Below are 18,358 nucleotides of genomic sequence, written 5' to 3' on the forward strand. Positions count from 1 at the left end.
TCCAAAAGGCACGGTCAAGATAAGAGCAGCAGAAGAAGATGACCATAAACAAGCAAGCGACCTCTTAATATAAGTAAAATCAGCATGGTTTCATCCTCACAGCTAGCCATGTCTACCAGCGCTGCCTTGCTGGTTCTCACGTCAGTTTGTCGTATCAGTTTGTCCTCCAAATTCTGCTCTACAGTGGTGGTGTCCCAGCCTTTGATAAATGGGAATCTGTTTAACCGAGAGGAATTTTTGATCACTATGTTCTCTGTAGTCGGCTCAAAAGTGTTACCAGATCTGGAGCTGTATCCCTGCTAACCTCTTAAGGTGAGCAGAAGTGACCTCACGGGTATGCACACTGTCTAACTGCAGACATTTAACTTAGGTGTCCTGGGAGAGAGGTGTGATTTGGAGCATTGAAGGTAGCAAAAATAAAGGTAGCAAAAGGTTGAACGTAGCAAAAATAAAATGCCTAAAATAACCTAAATTAATGGTGTGATGAACCATACACTACCTCCCTTCTGTTATCTTGCCCCTAGCCTGCACCACTCCAATAAGCCATGACATTGCAACTGAAAGAGTTGGGAGTGCAGACTTGCAGCTCAGGGATGACAAAGTCTTCAACAGTGCCATGCATGTGAGTGCATTTAAGAGGCTGAGCCTAAACCTTTAACTTGCCTAACTCGAGACTTATGTGGGAGAATTCCAGTGCCCAAACTTAAGCACCTAAAAGTTAGATGTCTAAACCCTGAGCTAATTAACCATGGCTCCATCTGTAGTCAGGGGAGAGAAATGGGCATCCTCAGAGGCTGACTCATTTCGTGCATCACCATCTCCATTTAGATGGATTGCCCAAGCTGGGCAATGAGTCCTGTCCCTCTTTATGGCACAGCATAGTGTGGTTTAGAGAGATCTGAGCTGGTGGTGGAAACAGGTGGTGTGGCTCTGTTGGAATGTTGCTCCACTCAAGCTAGTTAGCCTAGCATTTTCCTTAGCAATTATTTTAAATCACTAGATTTTAGATTGCTCCCCAATTTGCAGGTCACCGTTTTAGAATTCTTTTTACTCATTTCCTAGGCTCCACAGACTCTCGTGAAAGGGATAAAAATGCCCAATGTATCTGCATAATTGGTATGACCCACAGGCTAACAAAGGAGTAGGAGTCCTCCCATTAAGTTCAGGGTCTTGGGGGCAGACTCATGTCCTGGAAAGAATTCATCCCATTTGATCCCAGTTAAGTAAATTAACAAAGAGATTAACAAATGTATACATCAGCCTTAAAACAAAATGCCTATCACTTGGTCAGGATAGTTCTTGTGATTATTCTGTGGCTTAAAGGCAGTAGGGTAGTTCATCTTCAATGTCTTATGCTGAGTTTTTGCTATAAACTGACAATTGTACAAAGAGAAAACTCCTGAGGGAAAGACTTACAAGAGCTAATGGTCCTTGTCACTGATTCCAGAAGGAAATGCTGGAGTTCTGTTGTTTCTTCTTTGTGTGTGAACACATATTTATAATATCATAAGGTGATGAACTATTGCAGCTTGATGAATTCCTCTTTATCGGTGAGCTTTCAACAATGGCAGTCCAGAGTACGTTAGCCGAAATTACCCTGATGTGAACTTCATTAAGCTGTATTAACACATATGCTTCAGGCTGTTCAGGCAGGTCCTTAGTTCTGAAGGAGCCAATCATGCCTGAAAACAGACTTGAGCAGGTTCCTGAATATTTCAGGAAATTGTATCTAGACAGTAGGTAGTCTTCAAGCGGATGCCTTTAATACTCGCTTCTCGGTAGTGATTGAACACCCTTGCATCTGATTTTCCAGTGGCTTCTGTGACATCTTTTTTTATCCAGTCTAGTTGTTAGTAAACAGGTATTTTTATCTCAGTTTGGTACCTGCCAGAGTCTTGGCACAAGCTGTGGAGTGAGCTGTTGCTGTCCAGGCCATGCCTGTTTTGTAGACATGCATAGGGTTTTGCTCTCTGACACTGTTGATCTTTGTGCTTTTAAGCAAACAGCAAATTCAATTTCATTTCAGAAAGCATGAATCTAAATTTCAAATGTGTCTTGGGGAAAGTCAGAGGAAGAGAATATGGCAAAGTCTGTAACACCTGAAGGACAGAGAAGGTGAGATGGGAATGACTGTGTACTAGCTCTCTTTCCCTGCAAAAATGTGGGTTAGCTAACAAAATTGCCAAGCATCAGATTTAAAGCAGAGCAGCACTCTCAGACCACATAGTTTAGCTGTGAATTTCTGCCAAAGAATGACCTGGAAACAAAATGTATTAATTGCTTTCTAAACAATTAAATGCATTCATAGAAGTTGGGGCCATGACAGGCTTTTAAACACTTTTGTCCCAGAATTCCTGAAACCAAAAGGACAGCTAATTGTCCTGCATGTTCTTAGTTTAAAAAAAAAAAACATAAAACAAAAAAAAATTGTTACCTTGTGTATGTCACATCTTGGATTTGGACTGAAAAAGACTTTTCAGTGTCCCCTTAGAAACTGGGACAGTTGAAAAGTAGACTATTTCATAGGCTGAATGGAGGCAGGACATGGCAGGTGTGCTGAATATTTAGCCTTTGGAGTCCTGCCCGGAAGGGAAGAGTTTCCTGAGTCCTAGCAAACATATAAGGTGAACTTGCAGATAAACCAAGAGAGCCATTTGTTTCATCTTGCCTCACTTCTGACAAACCAGGTTTCAAGATCTTCTGGCCACCAGAAGGGAATCCAGCATGGTTGCTAGCTATCCAAATCTCAGTAATGAGCAATGATACCAGCATTTAGCGTGACAGAATTACCACTGATCATATATCTGTCTTCAGGTCTGAGACAGCTGAAGGGCTTTGTGAAAAATGCTGGTGCATTACAGGGGTGCTCTGAAAGAGCACACAGGCCTACAGCAAGATGTGGAGCCAAGCTGGGTTAAACCCTTTGAGGAACCACTATAAGCCTAAAGGTAATGTACTAGACATGATATGACTTCCTTCCAGTGGGCCAAAGGTCCTGCTTTATTGAGACTGATGAGGTGGGACTGACCTTTCAGGATCTGGGAGCTGATGGTAAAGTAATAATATTTAATATTTAGCTCTTTTTAGATTCCTGGTCTTTAGTGAGTAGAAGGATAGTATTATGATCAGGGCTTAGCAGTTCTGGGTTTTGTTCTCCACTTCTCCACTTCAGCTTGGGTAAGTCTTATTATAGGCTTTATTTTGCAGAGCACTTGGAGGCAGCCCTCAAGATCAGGTTCACAAAGAGAATAGCAAGTTCTCTTTTCAGATAAACACTGAAGGGCCATTTGGTCACTAGCAAGCATATGCACACAGGTTGCTCATGGGCCATCTACAAAGGCTTTGAATGCATGAGAGGGTAGGTTGGGGAGTACATTGTGCTCCTGGGAGACAATCTTAGCCTGCCTTCTGGAAATGAAGCCAATTTTCCCATACATAAGAAAGTCTTAAGGAAAGGGTAGTATGGGGCTGCAAGAGGAGAGAGAATAAAGGCTTATCTATGCCTTTTAGCTCTTGTCCTGGTTTCAGCTGGGGTAGAGTTAATTGTCTTCCTAGTAGCTGGTACAGTGCTATGTTTTGAGTTCAGTATGCGAAGAATGTTGATAACACTGATGGTGTTTTCAGTTGTTGCTAAGTAGTGTTTAGTCTAAAGTCAAGGATTTTTCAGCTTCTCATGCCCAGCCAGCGAGAGAGCTGGAGGGGCACAAGAAGTTGGCACAGGACACAGCCAGGGCACCTGACCCAAACTGGCCCACAGGGTATTCCACACTGTGTGACGTCCCATCTAGTTTAGGAACTGGGAAGTGGGGGCAGGGGATTCGCCGCTCGGGGACTAGCTGGGTGTCAGTCAGCGGGTGGTAAGCAATTGCACTGCGCATCATTTATACATTCCAATACTTTTATTATTGCTGTTGTCATTTTATTAGTGTTATCATTATCATTATTAGTTTCTTCTTTTCTGTTCTATTAAACCGTTCTTATCTCAACCCATGAGTTTTACTACTTTTCCCAATTTTCTCCCCCATGCCACTGGGTGCGTGGGGGGAGTGAGTGAGCGGCTGCGTGGTGCTTAGTTGCTGGCTGGGGTTAAACCACGACAGCTCTTCAAAGATCAGATGAGGAAAGTGAATGACCAGGACTTAATGAAAACTTGTGTGCAGAGGCAAAGACGAGAGTTGCCAATTAATACGCTGAGGTTGTGGAGGGAGTTTAAGGTGACTAGGACAGAAAGGAAATGGCACAAGTTCTTCCTAAGAAAATACAGAGTATGCATATGGCACATCAAGTTAACAAAGGTGGTGTAGACACCCAAGAGATGATGCCTTGGCAGAGACACAAAGATAAAACATCGATGTAAAGGTAATAGGTGGAAATCAAAAGACTCTTGATTTGGCTCAGAACTGATGAGAAGCAATTCAAGAGCAGGGAAGGTGATTGCTGGTACTGGGACTTCCAGCAGCAACTGGAAGAAAATAATTGAAGGCAATGTGAGTATAGAGAGGGCTAGAGGACTGTGAGGAATAGAATTGGGCAGTAAACTGGAAAAGCAGATAAATATGAAATGTGAACAAGAGTGTGCCTGAGGAAGAATAAAAGGGGAGGTATTTCAGGACAGCAAGCCAGATAGGACAAGAGTCTATGGACCAGAGTTTATGGACTGGTGGACTATCAATACTGGTTTCATCAGGGATGGAAGAGAGGAGTCATAAGATGAATTTGAGGAGTCATGGGACAACAGGGATGGAAGGAGGAAGTCAGGAATAGCTAATTGAACTTCCCCAGGGTGAACAAAGAGGGTTGAAGGTCATCTCTGTAAAGCACAACTTGGACAGGGAGCTGTTAAGTCCAGAGAACTTGCTGGATGGAGAGAGCAGAGCAAGCCCAGAGTGGTGACAGGGGAACAGTGAGAAGTGAGCAGGAAGAAACTCAGTGAGGGGAATCACAAAAAAGTGGTGAAAGATTCTGTAGGTTTTAATAAAACTCCAGGAGTTATCATGTGGATGCTTTTAGCCCACTGCAAGTGTGGAGATCTGGGTGTTAGCTTAAATCACTCTCAAGGTGTTCTAAGTCACTTTTGCTTTCCAATCAGGGTATACGTTGGCTCAGCTGACTGGTGGAGCATTCAGATGCAGTAAGTTGATCTCTGTAGTACATCTGAGGAAGGATGGAGCAAAACCACCACTTGCACTTGGCTGTGTCCACTAGCAGTGGTGCATCCATGGGTGCCACTTCTTGGCAGATGCCCTTTTGGATTTAGGAAGCACAAGTTCATGAAAGCTGAGGTAGCTATAGCTACATAACACCTTGTTTGTTATACCCTACTGGGTGCAAGGGAAGTGTTAATCCTGTGTGTACTTGCCTGGCAGTGGGTACTGCTGTGGTTCTCCTGTAAATTGTTTGCACCTGGGGGAGATGGCTGGTTTGAGTTCAACACCACCAGCATGTCAGATGCCCTGGTCTGCTCTTCCTGACTGCTCTTGTTCAACTTCAAGCCTTGGAAAACCTGTCTGTTGTTTGAAACCTGTCTTTGAGCATCACCCCCACGTGCTGCTGCCACCTGCCCTCTCCCAATAGCATTCATGGGGGTGCACAGCCTCCGAGCAGGAGCTAGGGGTCTTGGACTCCTGCTCCCAAAGGCAGGGTGCTGCAGTATATGGACTGCCTGACCCGAACAGTATTGAGTTACAGTCAGGCCCCCACAGGAATGCAGGACCGTGCCAGTATGACCTGTTCAGATATCGAACCGAGAGCAGGAGCCGCTGGCAGTCTTTAAACCAGAGAGGTCAAGTTAATGTCACAGCGCACCTTTGCCAGAAAGAAGGCTTCTGAAAGTGCAGTCTGGGGAGCTAATTGGATATGTTTTTCCCACCTGTTCTGTATTTTTCCATTCCTTTGTTTGGTTGTTCCCTCTCGTGGATCAGCCCTAACCTGCTGGAGGAACATCAGGTTTTGGATGCTGGAGGGCAGTAGTGAAGCCCAGATGAGCCAACTTTTCCATTGCGTGGCTCAGATGGTCTCTTTAGGTTGTTTAAAGCCCTTGGATGGGTGTCAAAGTTCAGAGACACCTCTGGAGGGCAGGCAGTGCTCAGCAAAGAGCCCACATAGCAGGTCCGCAGTAAGTCCTGCCTTCAGAGAGGTCTGCACACTGAACAGAAGTTTTCTCAGCTCAAAGGTCAGGTCCTGTTCAGCTGCTCGGGCTTGCCATTCAAGTAAGAAACATGAACCCTTGCACCAGCTCACATACAACGAAACCTAGTAAGCCACAGCTGTGCTTGGAGACAAAAGAAGCAGATTAACAGGAGCTCCTCTGAGTTCAGAGACGTTCATTTTACAGGCGTACAAGGAGTGACCCCGAAGGGTACCTACTTACAGGAAAGCCCTGTCTATGAGCCGAACCAAAATGCAAACCAGCTGTTAGCAGCATCAGCACCCAAGCAGCTGGACTCACAGCCCATTCAGTATAATCCATAGGCTAGAAAAACAATCTAAAACAACTTTAACTTTAAATACTAGAGCTCGGAAGTCACTCGTGTCCCCGGTTTCTGGTTCGTAGGTCTGGTGTGTAGTTTTGTTGATAGACTGCAGGACACTGCGCAGTCAGTGCTACTTGCAGTCCCTGAGAATGAGCAAAGCAAAGGGAGCTGGCTGGCTTCAGCCAGCAGACCTGCAAACTGACTCCTAACTGCTTGCATCTCTCTTGCTCCGACACAGCTCTCCTCCTTAAGTCATATGCATTTACAAGTTTATGGCATAAGCAGGATGAGTACAGAAAATGCAAGACATGGTAGAAAGCCCAGAAGAGATTTTGTGATTGATTAAAATATAATTTCTGCACTGCTTTCAGCTTCTTTCTACCCAAGGCATGAGACGTTCTGAGCTGGATCCTGCGGTCAGCAGGGCAAGGAGAGCAAACATGCCAAACTGATGGGAGAGGAGTCACAGTGAGAAGCTGCCGACAGCAGAGGGCACAAAAGATAACCGCAGCATGTACTTGAAACGTGCACAGGACTAAAAGTGATAGCTTGCACTTGAATTAAATCAAATCAAGGTTTTGTTACTTTCTCCTCATGACCATATAAAAAAATAGAGCTTCTTTATTCTGATTTTTTAAACCTGCTTCTTAAATTTTTTCTCTCTAAATTTTAATGTTTTCTTAATACTTTAAATAAGGTGCCACTTCATGGACTCTGTGGTGTGATTTCCTTTGTTATCCCAAATAACAAAGCACCAAATACTCCAGCACCTGTGGGATCAATGTAGTCGGTGTTTCCACTGGTAAACTCTGTGAACCCCTAAGGAAATTCATAACATCATTTCACCCCATTTCCTTTCCTAATTAATCTTTTTCGATATACACTATGGCTGCTGAGTTGATTAGATTAGAAGATGACATCTGATATTTTGAGGTATTTGCATTCAGCATTCCACTGGAATTAGGAAAGCCTCATCTGGCATTACAGGTCCAAGTGAGCAGAGTGAGAGGATTCCCGGATCCGTTCTTTCGATGCAGGATGGTGAGATCCAGCTCCTGAAGACCTGAGCATGTCTGCGGACAGCTCTGATGGGTACAGCTGCAGGGGGATAGCATGTGTTTAACTGGATTTGCAGTGCCAGTGGCTGTGTATTGTTAGGGTTTAAACCTTTTGTATACACAAATCTCTAATATTTGCTTACTTTAAATGTATCTTTTATAATAACTTTAAGTATGTGTTTGCAGGTTTGGGAGCAGCATTGTTCATCGTTTCTCTGTGGGTATGTCAGTCACGTTAGCAGTGTTTTTCAGAAGGGTGAACAGCGGCTGTTCTTGCTCTTTCTCCCAAACACTGGAGCAAACAGTGCCAGTTTGCGCAGTTATCTGAATGTTGCTTTTTTAAGGAAAAAAAAAAACCTGAGGAGAAGGACTTAGTTCTTGAGATGGTTGCATAGCAGCATAACTGAAGGACTTGCGCTGGATGGGATGGACACCACTTTGCTGGGTGGAGTGGCTGAAGACAGCAGGTGCTGGTGTTGAGAGCAGGAGGGCAGCAGTTTTCTCCCCATGGTATTCGTGGTGTGAATCACAGTGATGACCAGGAAAGCCCCAGCACTTCCTGTTCCTCTCTCAGAGCAAAAGGGCAGGTCAAGGGGGCACCCATCTGAGGTTGTTATTCTTTTTTTGTTTGTTTTGTTTTGTTTCTGAACAGGAGAAAACCACTCCTCCTGGAAGCACTGAGAATATTGTGGAAGAGATTGGTGAGTTGGGCCAAACTGTGAGATTATGGCTAGAGAAATCTTCTCCCGTGCAGGCATTTGCTTGTGCCACTTCAACTAGGAGTGACGGGGAAAACACTCCTGGCTTTGCCATCTCATGTGTGAATATCTGTACACCCAGCCAAATATTCAGGTTCCTTTTTAGTTACCACCCAGGGTCTGGCTGTGAGTGCTGTGTATTATCTGCCAGGCAAGTGGGCATTTTCCTACAGCTAGTTTTTGAAGGAAAGCAAACCTACGTGGAAATCAAGACAAGAGCTGTCTTTGGGCATTGGTTTCATGAGGCTATATGCCCAGAGACCATTCTCCTGAACACTGTGGCTATGCCTACAGAGCCCTGAAAACAGGGACAGTAAGCAGAAGATGCTCCTGCTGGCCTAGCAGATAATCTTGGGGGAGTATGGCTCTGGCTGGCATGCTCAGCCGTGTGGCACCCCCGTGCTCTGGAGGATGTTCTCTGGCTGTGCCTGAGGTCACATACAAAAGGAAAAGAGCGGTCCTCGCCCTGGCCCACCACCACCAGGGACTCCTAAGGCAGCAAATGGGAGTGAGGATCTGGATACTCTTGGTCTTGCCTTCCCTTTCCTCTAATCAGTCTCCTCCAGGCCAGCCCGCTCCACGGGCTCCGGCTCATTAGTGCTGTGATGCCCTGCCCCGCCTGGCTGGGGAGCCCGGCACTGAAACCCTTCCCTAAGCTTTTCCCGCTCAGCCTGATTTGCAAATATGTCATTGACTTAAAAATCAAATTTTATATTTTCCTCTGATAAAGTGACTCTTCCTTCACTTGAAGGTGGTGAGCCCAGAAGTTGAGTCATTAGTGGACAGAGCTGGTTAAATAAACAAGGGTTTGCCAGGATGAGAGTGGAGGGGAGTTCATGCCCATCACAGCCCTTCCTTAGTCAGTGGGTTTCAAAACTGCCCTCCACAGAATGTCGCTGGCAATTACTCTTGATGGCAGCTTTTGGAAACTTATATAGCTTCTATCCATACTTGTAACAAGCATTTTTGACCAAAAAAAGAAATAATTAAATCCGTGCTTTGTTTTACAAGAAATCTTCTGTTGCCAAAATTTGATTTGACCAGCTCTACAGCCATTTAGTATTGTGTGTCTTGAAGGGAAGGAAGTCCTCCTAATTTTAGTTTCCTCTGTTTTATCACATGCAGGTAAAACTGCATTACCCACTTCCTCATTCTGCAGTCCCTGCAGATTTATGTTTGGAAACCACAGCTTATTTATATACCTCCTTATTATGCTAAACGCATACACATATTTAACATAATAAGTATGTATACCAGTTCACAATGGACCATGTGACACAAAATGCACAAGGCCAGACTCTCAGCTGCACCAGCTGGCAAGAAACAGACTGAACAGCAATGAGCTGATGGCGATTCTCCAAATGGGGAGTGATTTTTGGTTTGGCTGTTTGGTTTTGCGCTCTTCTGAGCTGTCTGAACCCATGTGAGAAATACAGCATGTGATGTACTTCCTAGGAAAACAGGTTGGACAGCTTCAGGTATTGAAAGAGGATGCGCTGCCTTCCTGTGGTGTAAGGCCAGCCTTGTTGCCCAGCGTGGAGGAAAGGGAGGCCAGAAGGATGTCCATGAAGTCATTTGGAGACCACTGTTTCTGTGTGCACACAAGGGCTGCGTTTGTGCTGGAAACCAGTGACTGCCTTGTACTGGTTGTGTGGGGCCAGGTATGACCCCTGGTTGAGAGGTCCCTCCTGAGTCTTGGAGATTGCAGAAGCGATGGTCTCCTGCAGCAGTTGTGATCTTCAGGAGGTCAATGTGCTGGGTTTCCAAACACGCCACCCAAAAAAGGCACCAAATTTTAAAAGTTTAATCGAGCTTGAGAGGATAAAGGCAACTGAGGAAAGAAAGAGGCCTGCAGTACAGGTTTTCTGGACCATTATACAAGATCCAGTGCTTGGGAGTGCCATTCCTAACCTCTTACGGTGCTTAGGCCCCACCGGCATCTGTTACCAGGCAGTCTCCTGCAGGGCTTGCTGACAACTGCAAGGAGCTTGTCAACAGAGGTATATCTTTCTTTGTCCTGCTTCCAGAGCAAGCGGTTCAGGAGACGGTAGACACAGATCTGTATGTGAGAAGAAGACAGCGCCCGACTGCTTCCAGGAGATACCGTGAGGGCTACCGGTAAAGACAGTTCCCCATGGGCATCTTGTTTTGGCTGTAGCTCTCCTTGCCTCCTTCGTCCTTTCTTTTCCTGCTCTTCTGGACTCTGTTTCTGCTAAGCTCAGCTGTGTCCTTACTGGGTTGGGGTGAGAGGACAACTGTTGGCAGCTCCTCGTGATGTTGGTGGCTCCCCATGGGAGGTGTGCAGTGGCCCTGGGACAGGAGTGGGCTGGGGATAGGTAAAGTTGTGAAGATGGGGGATGTGGAGGAACACAAGATGGTTCTGGGATACTTTCCCCTGTTAATGTGGGGCAGGAGCTCTGGCCATGTGGGAGGAGAAGAGCTGAGGAAGAGGTGGCATCATTTTCTTCCTTGGCATGGGCCAGTGAAGAGAGTGTCTCATGAGTGGCCTGAATTGGCTGATGTGTCAGCAAAGGCCCTACTTGGCTTCCATCGTTCACCTGGTACGTGTGAGTGTCTGGGGGATGGGACAGTGTCTTGTCTTGGGAACCTCCATGGAAATGGAGAAGCCTTTCCCAGTGTGTTGTCTCTAGGTGGCAGCTGAGCCCTTGATGGAGCCTGGAGTCTGGCCAGCATCCTGATGGGCTGCAGCGGCCATGCCAAGTAAGACCCTGGAGGCAACCCTGCAGCTTGTTCTTGTGTTGTCTGAGCTGGCCTCAGTCACCATGCAGGGACACTGGGGGCTACACCTTTGAAGCAAAGAGGAACGGGTTTATTTCTGTTGCTGACCCCCTTCATTGCAGGCTCAGAGACCTCAAAATGAGCCATGCTGATAGAGCAGAGCTACACAGCCATGTTACAGCAGGCTCAGTCCAGCTCCAAAGTTTACTATGACCTAAGTGACAAGAAAGGGAGAAATGGCACCTATGGAAACTCAGTGTGGGCTCCTGCTGCCAGGCAGCTGGCTGTCCAGCTTCTAGCCACTTCAGGAAATGGAGGAAAGCAAGGGGGATATAGGGTTTATGCAAAAAAAAAAAAAAAAAAAAAAGGGTGTGGCGCTCTTTTTACATTGTTCAGCCATTAAAAAGCACCTGCTTGGGATTTTCTTTCTTTTCCATTTCAGCGGTCAATGCTTACACAGTCTGAGAGTGGTCCTATAATCCATGGCTTGGGGGAGCTTGGTTTCACACCTTGTAGTAGTGCCCTTTGTCTGGCATAATGCACAGTGTATAGACGAATGTATGTGCATATATAGAGATGTGTGTGTATATTTATCTAGAACATCCTCTGCCCACTTCCACCTTCTTCAGCACATGTTAAACATTTGTGCTGGTTTCATGAAATTAAGCACAGTTGAAGATAGTTTACATATGCACACTTATTGTTAGGTATCCGCTATAGGGATATTTGTGATGCATTAGCTGTATACAATATATTAGGTCATATAGAGCTTATATTGTGTGTGTGGTATGTATATGTAATGACACGGTTTAACCTTGCTTTGGCTCTGCAAGGTAGGTCATGCCACATGCTCTGTCACGGCAATTTCGAGCTGACCGAGGGTCCCTAAGCATCAGCTTATGTTGACAGCTGAAATAACCCTCCTCAGGCATGCAAAGCATATGCTAATTTATAATTAGAGCCCTTTCCTCAGCAGCTGCACCAGTGCAGAGTCAGTTCAGAGGAAGATGGGGAGCGGGGAGGTGGGATGTTCATACGTCATAGGTGTGGGACCCTGGTTAATCATGTCATCCACTGTCCACCATGTCAGGGGGAAGGCAGCTTGGTGGGACCTGCTTCCCCAGGGCATTGCTGCTGGCAAAGCCATGTCCTGGTCACAGGGCTAGGTCTCAACAGGGAGCAAGGGTCTGGCCCTGCCACTCCATGTGGATATGCTCAGCTGGTGTCCAGTATCAGGCAGATGTTCAGGCATCTTCCCCTTTTTGCCTTAAGCACATAGTAGAGAAGGGAAGTAGATTCAGAGAGTCCACCTCACAGGAGCTGATGAGCAGGGAAGAAGATGTCCTTTTCTGTCAGGGTTGCATGTAGCTGAAAGCAAGAACTTCTTGTGCTTCCTGGCGTCAAGGGTTACGTGCATGTTTCGACCCCCTTTGAAGTATGTGCAAACGTTCAGGCACTCACTGGACAAACTGTCTCAGCTTTTCATAGCTGGGATGCTCCTCAAGAGTGGGCACTGGGCCCCTGCATGCTGGAAGGGCCTTTGACAACGTGATCTGCTGCGGCTGCTGTTTTGCTCATCTGTACTCTGTCACAGTTCATTCTGGTGTAAAGTCCAGCTTGGAGCACTGAAGTCATTTAGGCTTTGCACCAGTGCAAAGAAATGAGCATTTGGGCTGGAGCCATTAAGTGTGCAAAGAGCTCTGCAACTGGGTTGACCAAAAGCTGCTCTGCTCTCCCCAGTGACCTTGGTTTGAACTGCTGCATCCTCAGCCCATGAGCAGCATCAGCAGGTCCCATCTGCAAGCCTTGAGCTGAGGACCGCTGCTCTACCCTGGTGAAGGTGTCCTTCCCTCCAAGGGTGATGCCACTGTTTAGTTTCTCCTCTTGCTTCAAGATGTGGTTGTCGTCCCTCCACTGACTGCCTGCGTGTTTTGGTTTTGTTCTTTTGTTGCAGGCCTGAAACAGCTGTTCAGCCCGAGACCGATACTACTTAGAGCAGTAGCTGGTAAGTGTCCCCCCATCACTTGCTGCCCATTTTATATAGCTCTGTCAGACTAAAGGGGTTATGTGGCCACAGCTTGTGACACCCGTCTGTGGGTGGTACGTGTGGCTGTCCTGTCTATCCACCATGTTCCTGGATCAAGAAAGTGCAGAGCACAAGGACTGGGCTGATGTCCTGAACCTCAGGTTGTGCTTTGTATTGCACCAGAAGTCCTGGTGGGCTTGGAGTCCCATTGCATGCCTCTTCCTGCCTGGCTTGTCCCTGCCTGGATGCTGCCAGAGAGGAGGACTGAGGCTGAACCCATCTGCCTGCATTGCCCCACCACCACAGGGTTCCTGCCACAGCCTCGTGTTTAAGTGGTTTCTGTGGGTATGATCTATTCACCAGTTTGAGACTCTCTTGGCACTGCCAAGACACAGCCTGGCCCTCTGTAAGAAATGCAGAGCTGGCAGAGGTGTTGTTGGTCTCAGGGCTTTCTGGAGCCACTTGAACCAGCAATCAAGAAATGGTCTTTGCCACCATTATTGTCATCTGCCTTGAAGTGAAGCCGGCCCTGAGTAGACACCTTCCTACCAGGGCATGGCCTGTCAGTGCTTGCTCCTGCTCTTCCTTCTCCTCCCAGAGTCTATGTCTACATCCCACTCCTGTGATCTTCAGCCAGGTGTCATTTCCTTTTTCTTTCTGTTCCCCGACAGCTCCAGCTTCCACGGTGTGTGGCAGCAGCTTGCAGAACTAGTGTCATCGCCGCCTTCCTGGAGGAGACCTGGAGTGAACCAAGGGGTTTGGTGGGGTGGGATGGGATCGGGGCATACCTGGGTGAGGGGAACGCTTGACATTGCAGCTCTGTTGTGGCTAAGGCAAAAAGCTTTCCCTGTGTTGAGGCCAGGTCAGGTACCTTTGCTGTTTCTTGAGAATAAACATCCTATCTTGTTTGTACAGCTGCAGTCTTCATCTAACCAGACATTCACTGACTGAAGACAGGCTGCTCCACAGCAATCCCTTCCCTGCTCCTCTCAGCAGCCGTAGCTTCCCAGCCAGCTGGTGGCCCTGGTCAGCACCATGCGGCACTGAGAGAAAAGGCAATGCCTATAAGGAGAAGGCAGCATCTCAAGAAACACCAGATGGTCTGGCCTGGCCAGCCCAGTAGTTGCCTGTCTCAGGCAGAATCCAAAGCTATCTCTCAGCAGAATCCAAAGCTATCCCATGACCTGAGGACTGCTGGCATTTATACCTGGTGGCTGCCTGGCTTGACCCTTCTGGCTAAGGGGAGATGGGGTTTATGCAAACACTGGTGGAACCAGGGGGCTGGATGTGCTTCCCACTATTGGGGTCCAGCCCAAAGTTGTCACCTGTGGCTTCAGTTTGTGTCTGTGACCTGAGAGCGAAGCCAGAGACTGTGGGGGCTGAGCACTGGTGCACATTCTTCTTAGAGCTTTTTCTCCCAGTTCAAAGACTTTCCAAAGCCCTCTCCCACATGGCAGCACTTGGAAGTCAGAGGAGTTGGATGTGACCGGTGATGCTGGGAAGCAGTGGGCAGGGGCTCAGTGGGGGAGAAGACCCAACACAGCTGGTAGAAATGCTCTGGGCTGCTGATCCATCCCATCTAGCCTGCTAAACCCCATCCAGTGGCTTTTTCAGTCCCTTTTTTTTTGCAATGTAAAGGCTGTCCCCAAAGCACTCTCACTTCTTCAGCCTGGATCTGCAGTGAGTATTTGACATCCTCAGACTTTTTGCCTTTGTGCCATGACCTGACAGAGGAGGGAGGAGAGCCTTCCCAAAGGCTGGTACGGTGACGCTTCTCCAGGATAGACTCGGAGGCAGTAGTCTCTGCTTTGACCCCTAGATCTCCTTGGCTTTTCTGGGCTAGTTGCAAGTCCTGTGGGGAGTCTTACCCTTAGCGCAGCTGGGTGGGAGATAAGAACCCCCCCCCAATGGCTGGGCTGGGGTGCTCTGCCAGTTAGATGTCCCTGCTGCTGGGCTGGCAGAAAGGTACACAAAGGAGCATTTTCTAACTGCTCCACACCCACTGTCCTTTCCCTGGGATGTGTGCCAGTGAGACCCCATGGGAAGCACAACACCAATGAATGTAGTCTGCCAAGAAAAGAAAAACAAAACAACTCTCGGCAGGTCTCTCAAGTCATGATGGTTATAGGCAGCAACTGGGGAAGGAAGAAAGTTGAAGTGGATAAATAGTAAGGATTTCCTCAGGATTTCATCTAGAGTGGATGCAGGTGAGCAGCATAAAGATGCTTAAAATAGCCTCCAGGCGGACAACAACTGCTCTCCCTTGAGAGGTGCCAGGACAGGAGCTCTTGGAGCAGGGGTGGGTTCAGCAGGAAGGACAGGTAAGGGCCACGCTCTCACCTGGGGCAGCAGATCCACTTGGAGGGACAGCATCCCCCAGAACCAGGCTGGTCCGCTTGGGAGCATCACCTGGGTCCCATGGAACAGGATTGGTCACATGTCTTTATTCGTTGTATTGTCCGATCCCAGCACCAGTGGCTGTCAGGGTCACCCTGTGTTTCGTTCTGTCCTTCTGGGCAGAATGCCTGTGGTGGCCAAAGCCACCTGCCAGCCCTTTGCAGAAGGGGAAGGGGACAGGGGGAGGCTACAGCTCACGTAACTCTGCCCCTGCAGTCTCCCCAGGCCCTGACATCTGATCCTAGGGGTGGGGAGCATCTCCCAGCTGGGTGCTGTAAAACCCCACCTGAGGACCTCACATCTTGGCCCCCTGATGGGTACATCCCCCCTCACCCAGTAGTAAATGCCTGGTGTCTTTCAGCCTGCAAGGGACAGGTCAGCAGCTCCAAAAGCACTTTGTTATAAGCAGTGGGGAGGTCTCCAGGTTCAGGAGGGCAGCGTGGGTTAGACTTGCTTTGCGGCAGCAGCCTTAGAGGCAGCACTCGCTAGTTGAGAGGTATCACCGCAATGTAGAGTAGCAATAAAAATGGAAAGGTCCTGTTAACTGCAGGGTGGGAGCTCAGAGATGTCTCTGTCATGACAGCAGAGCAGATGTTTGGGGAGTGCTGCTCGGACTGTGCCAGGTCCTTTGCCCACACCGCCGAGGGATGTTGGTGCCCGCGCAGACACATGCTGGTGATTGCTGCGGGTGCTGGCTGGGGCACAGCCTGGTATCTCACTGGCAGCACTGGCGCAGGCAGAGCCTGGCAGGCAGCACAACAGCATTGGCCAAGGGGGTTTGGTACAGCCTTGCTCTGCAAGGCTGAGCAATGCTTCCAGGATGCCAGGAGAGCTGCTGAGGCAGCCTGCAGCAATAGGTGCGTGCATCTGCATGTGCAGCAGAGTCAGCTTGTTCCTTGTACAAACCATTTGGAGTGAAACCACCAATAAACACTGAGCATTCTGTGCCTGCGTTAGCAAGCTGAGCCTTGTTGCATGTCTCTTCTCTTCGCCTCCCTATGCCCTGTCCCTGTTCCACATGCCCGGTGGCAGCTTGGCGATGGCCACCCAACCAGCAGGACAGGGCACCCGTGGCCACGGCTGACTACCTGGATGTGGTGGCCACAGCTGACTGTCCAGACATGATCCCATGGCCACAGGGAGCCCTCCACACCCCTCGGTGCTGCAGTGCAGTGGTGAGCACCTGCTGCTGGGCACCCACCCTGTGCAGGCTCATGGTGGTTGCTGTCACCACAGCCACCATCCTGGGTTGCACTGGGTCTGCCCACACCCCTGCCTTCCTCCCAGCCCAGCGGTGTGCACCCACAGCCCCCAGTCTGGCTGTGGGGTGGGAGTGGTGGGGGGCTGTGGTGCACCATACTGGGCATGAACTTGGCCAAATATCCGCAGGGGCTTTGCTGGAGTGGCTTCTGCCCCGGCTGGTCCTGCACAGGTCCCACCAGTGCCCCTCAGCCTCAGCGGCACCAACAGATGTTCCCGCTTGTCTCCCACACACTAAGGATCAGCCATCTCTGACCTCCTCCACTGGCTGCAAGGCCCACCCTGCAGTAAACCCCTTCTACCCAGGTACAGGCTGGCCACATTCCAGCACCTGAACAAAGCAACTTCCTCTGCTGAGAGTGTATTTTTGACACGAGAAAAATGTGATCTTATACAGTATCTGAGCCTTCCAGGTTTTTCCTGCCTTTAATAGGGCCAACCAGAAGAGCTTATTCAAAATACAGGTAGGAAATATATTCCAACGATGAGGTATGTTTTCTTAAGTGGTTAAAGGTTTTGCAGGGCTGTGTAAGCTTGACACACTGAGCTCCACCTTGGCAAAGCCAAGCCGTGCCATGCTCGCTGTAGGTTGGAGAGCATAGATGTGGCTGTGTCCAGCCCACCCAGCCAGCAGACATGGACACCACCCCCCAAAAGTGATGAGAGCTGCAGCTTGCCTCCTGGTGCCTCCTGGTGCCATGGCCCAGAGTTGCCGCATGCTGCAGATCCACCTCCTGGGCGGACAGGACACAAAGGGAATTCAGGCATTAGCCATATGCCTGAGCATGGTGGCCATGACTATCACCCCTGCGCTTCTTCTCCCCTACCAGTCCCCACTCATTGCATGGGCAGCAGCCCCTCATGGTGGCAGCTCCACCAAGGCTCCCTTCATCTCGTGGCAGGATGTTTGGTCTTCTGTCCCCAAATCCCCCCTTGCTCTACCTCCCCACAGGCTGGCAGGCTACTGTGCAGCTGGAGAAGGCACGGACAGGAACAAGGAGCTTTCTGGGGGTCCAGGATATGCTCCCCACTGGAAGGATGGAAGCCTGGCAGCACAGAGCAGCAGTGGGCAAAGTGAGCACCAGGGCTGAGGGCATGGAGACCCGAATGGGTCTGGGACATGCCGCAGGCATGACAGGGAGTCCCTCGAGTCTGATTGCACCACACAGATCCCAGCAAGGGATGAGTCAGGGCCCCTTCTGGGTAAGGGTGTTTCCTCTGCCGAACAGCTCTCCACCTCCCTTTGTAATTCCAGTGTCTCATGATTGCATAAATACAATGTCTCCAAAATGTGATAGTTAAACTGCATAAACCCTGTCAGGAGGAATATTGGCTTTACTACCCTGTAGTTGAGCAGCTGCTTAGCTGTAGCTGCAGAGCGCTTAGGCCCAGCAATCAGCTCTGCGCACTCATGGAGTTCATTTTGCTCAAGTCCCAGGTGGGAACGGCCCCAGCGCTGCTTTGGGGATGCACACACTGCTGGAGTCTGCACTGGAGTCTGTGGGAAAGCTCATACTGCCAAGGTCCCCCCTCCCTGGGGTGCAGATGGCCTTGCACAGTTTTACACACCAAGGACCACCTGAGTGGCATAGCCTGCCCCTTGCAGTGCAGCTTCTCCTCCACGAATAACTGCGGATCCCATGAAGA

General features: G+C 48.8%; 1 protein-coding gene across 2 annotated transcripts in view; it reads left to right on the top strand.

Annotated features, from left to right (window-relative positions):
• C21H8orf33 (chromosome 21 C8orf33 homolog) overlaps positions 1-16,409 on the top strand; it is a 33,120-nt gene extending 16,711 nt beyond the window's left edge. For both annotated transcript variants that reach the window (XM_052773447.1, XM_052773446.1), the window contains exons 8-11: positions 8,184-8,232; positions 10,317-10,407; positions 12,983-13,033; positions 13,726-16,409. The gene's annotated coding sequence lies outside the window, so the exon portion shown is untranslated. The remainder of the gene's footprint in view (positions 1-8,183; positions 8,233-10,316; positions 10,408-12,982; positions 13,034-13,725) is intronic.
• The last annotated feature ends 1,949 nt before the right edge of the window (positions 16,410-18,358 follow it).

Source organism: Harpia harpyja, chromosome 21 (assembly GCF_026419915.1).
Source record: "Harpia harpyja isolate bHarHar1 chromosome 21, bHarHar1 primary haplotype, whole genome shotgun sequence".
Classification (NCBI taxonomy): Eukaryota; Metazoa; Chordata; class Aves; order Accipitriformes; family Accipitridae; genus Harpia; species Harpia harpyja.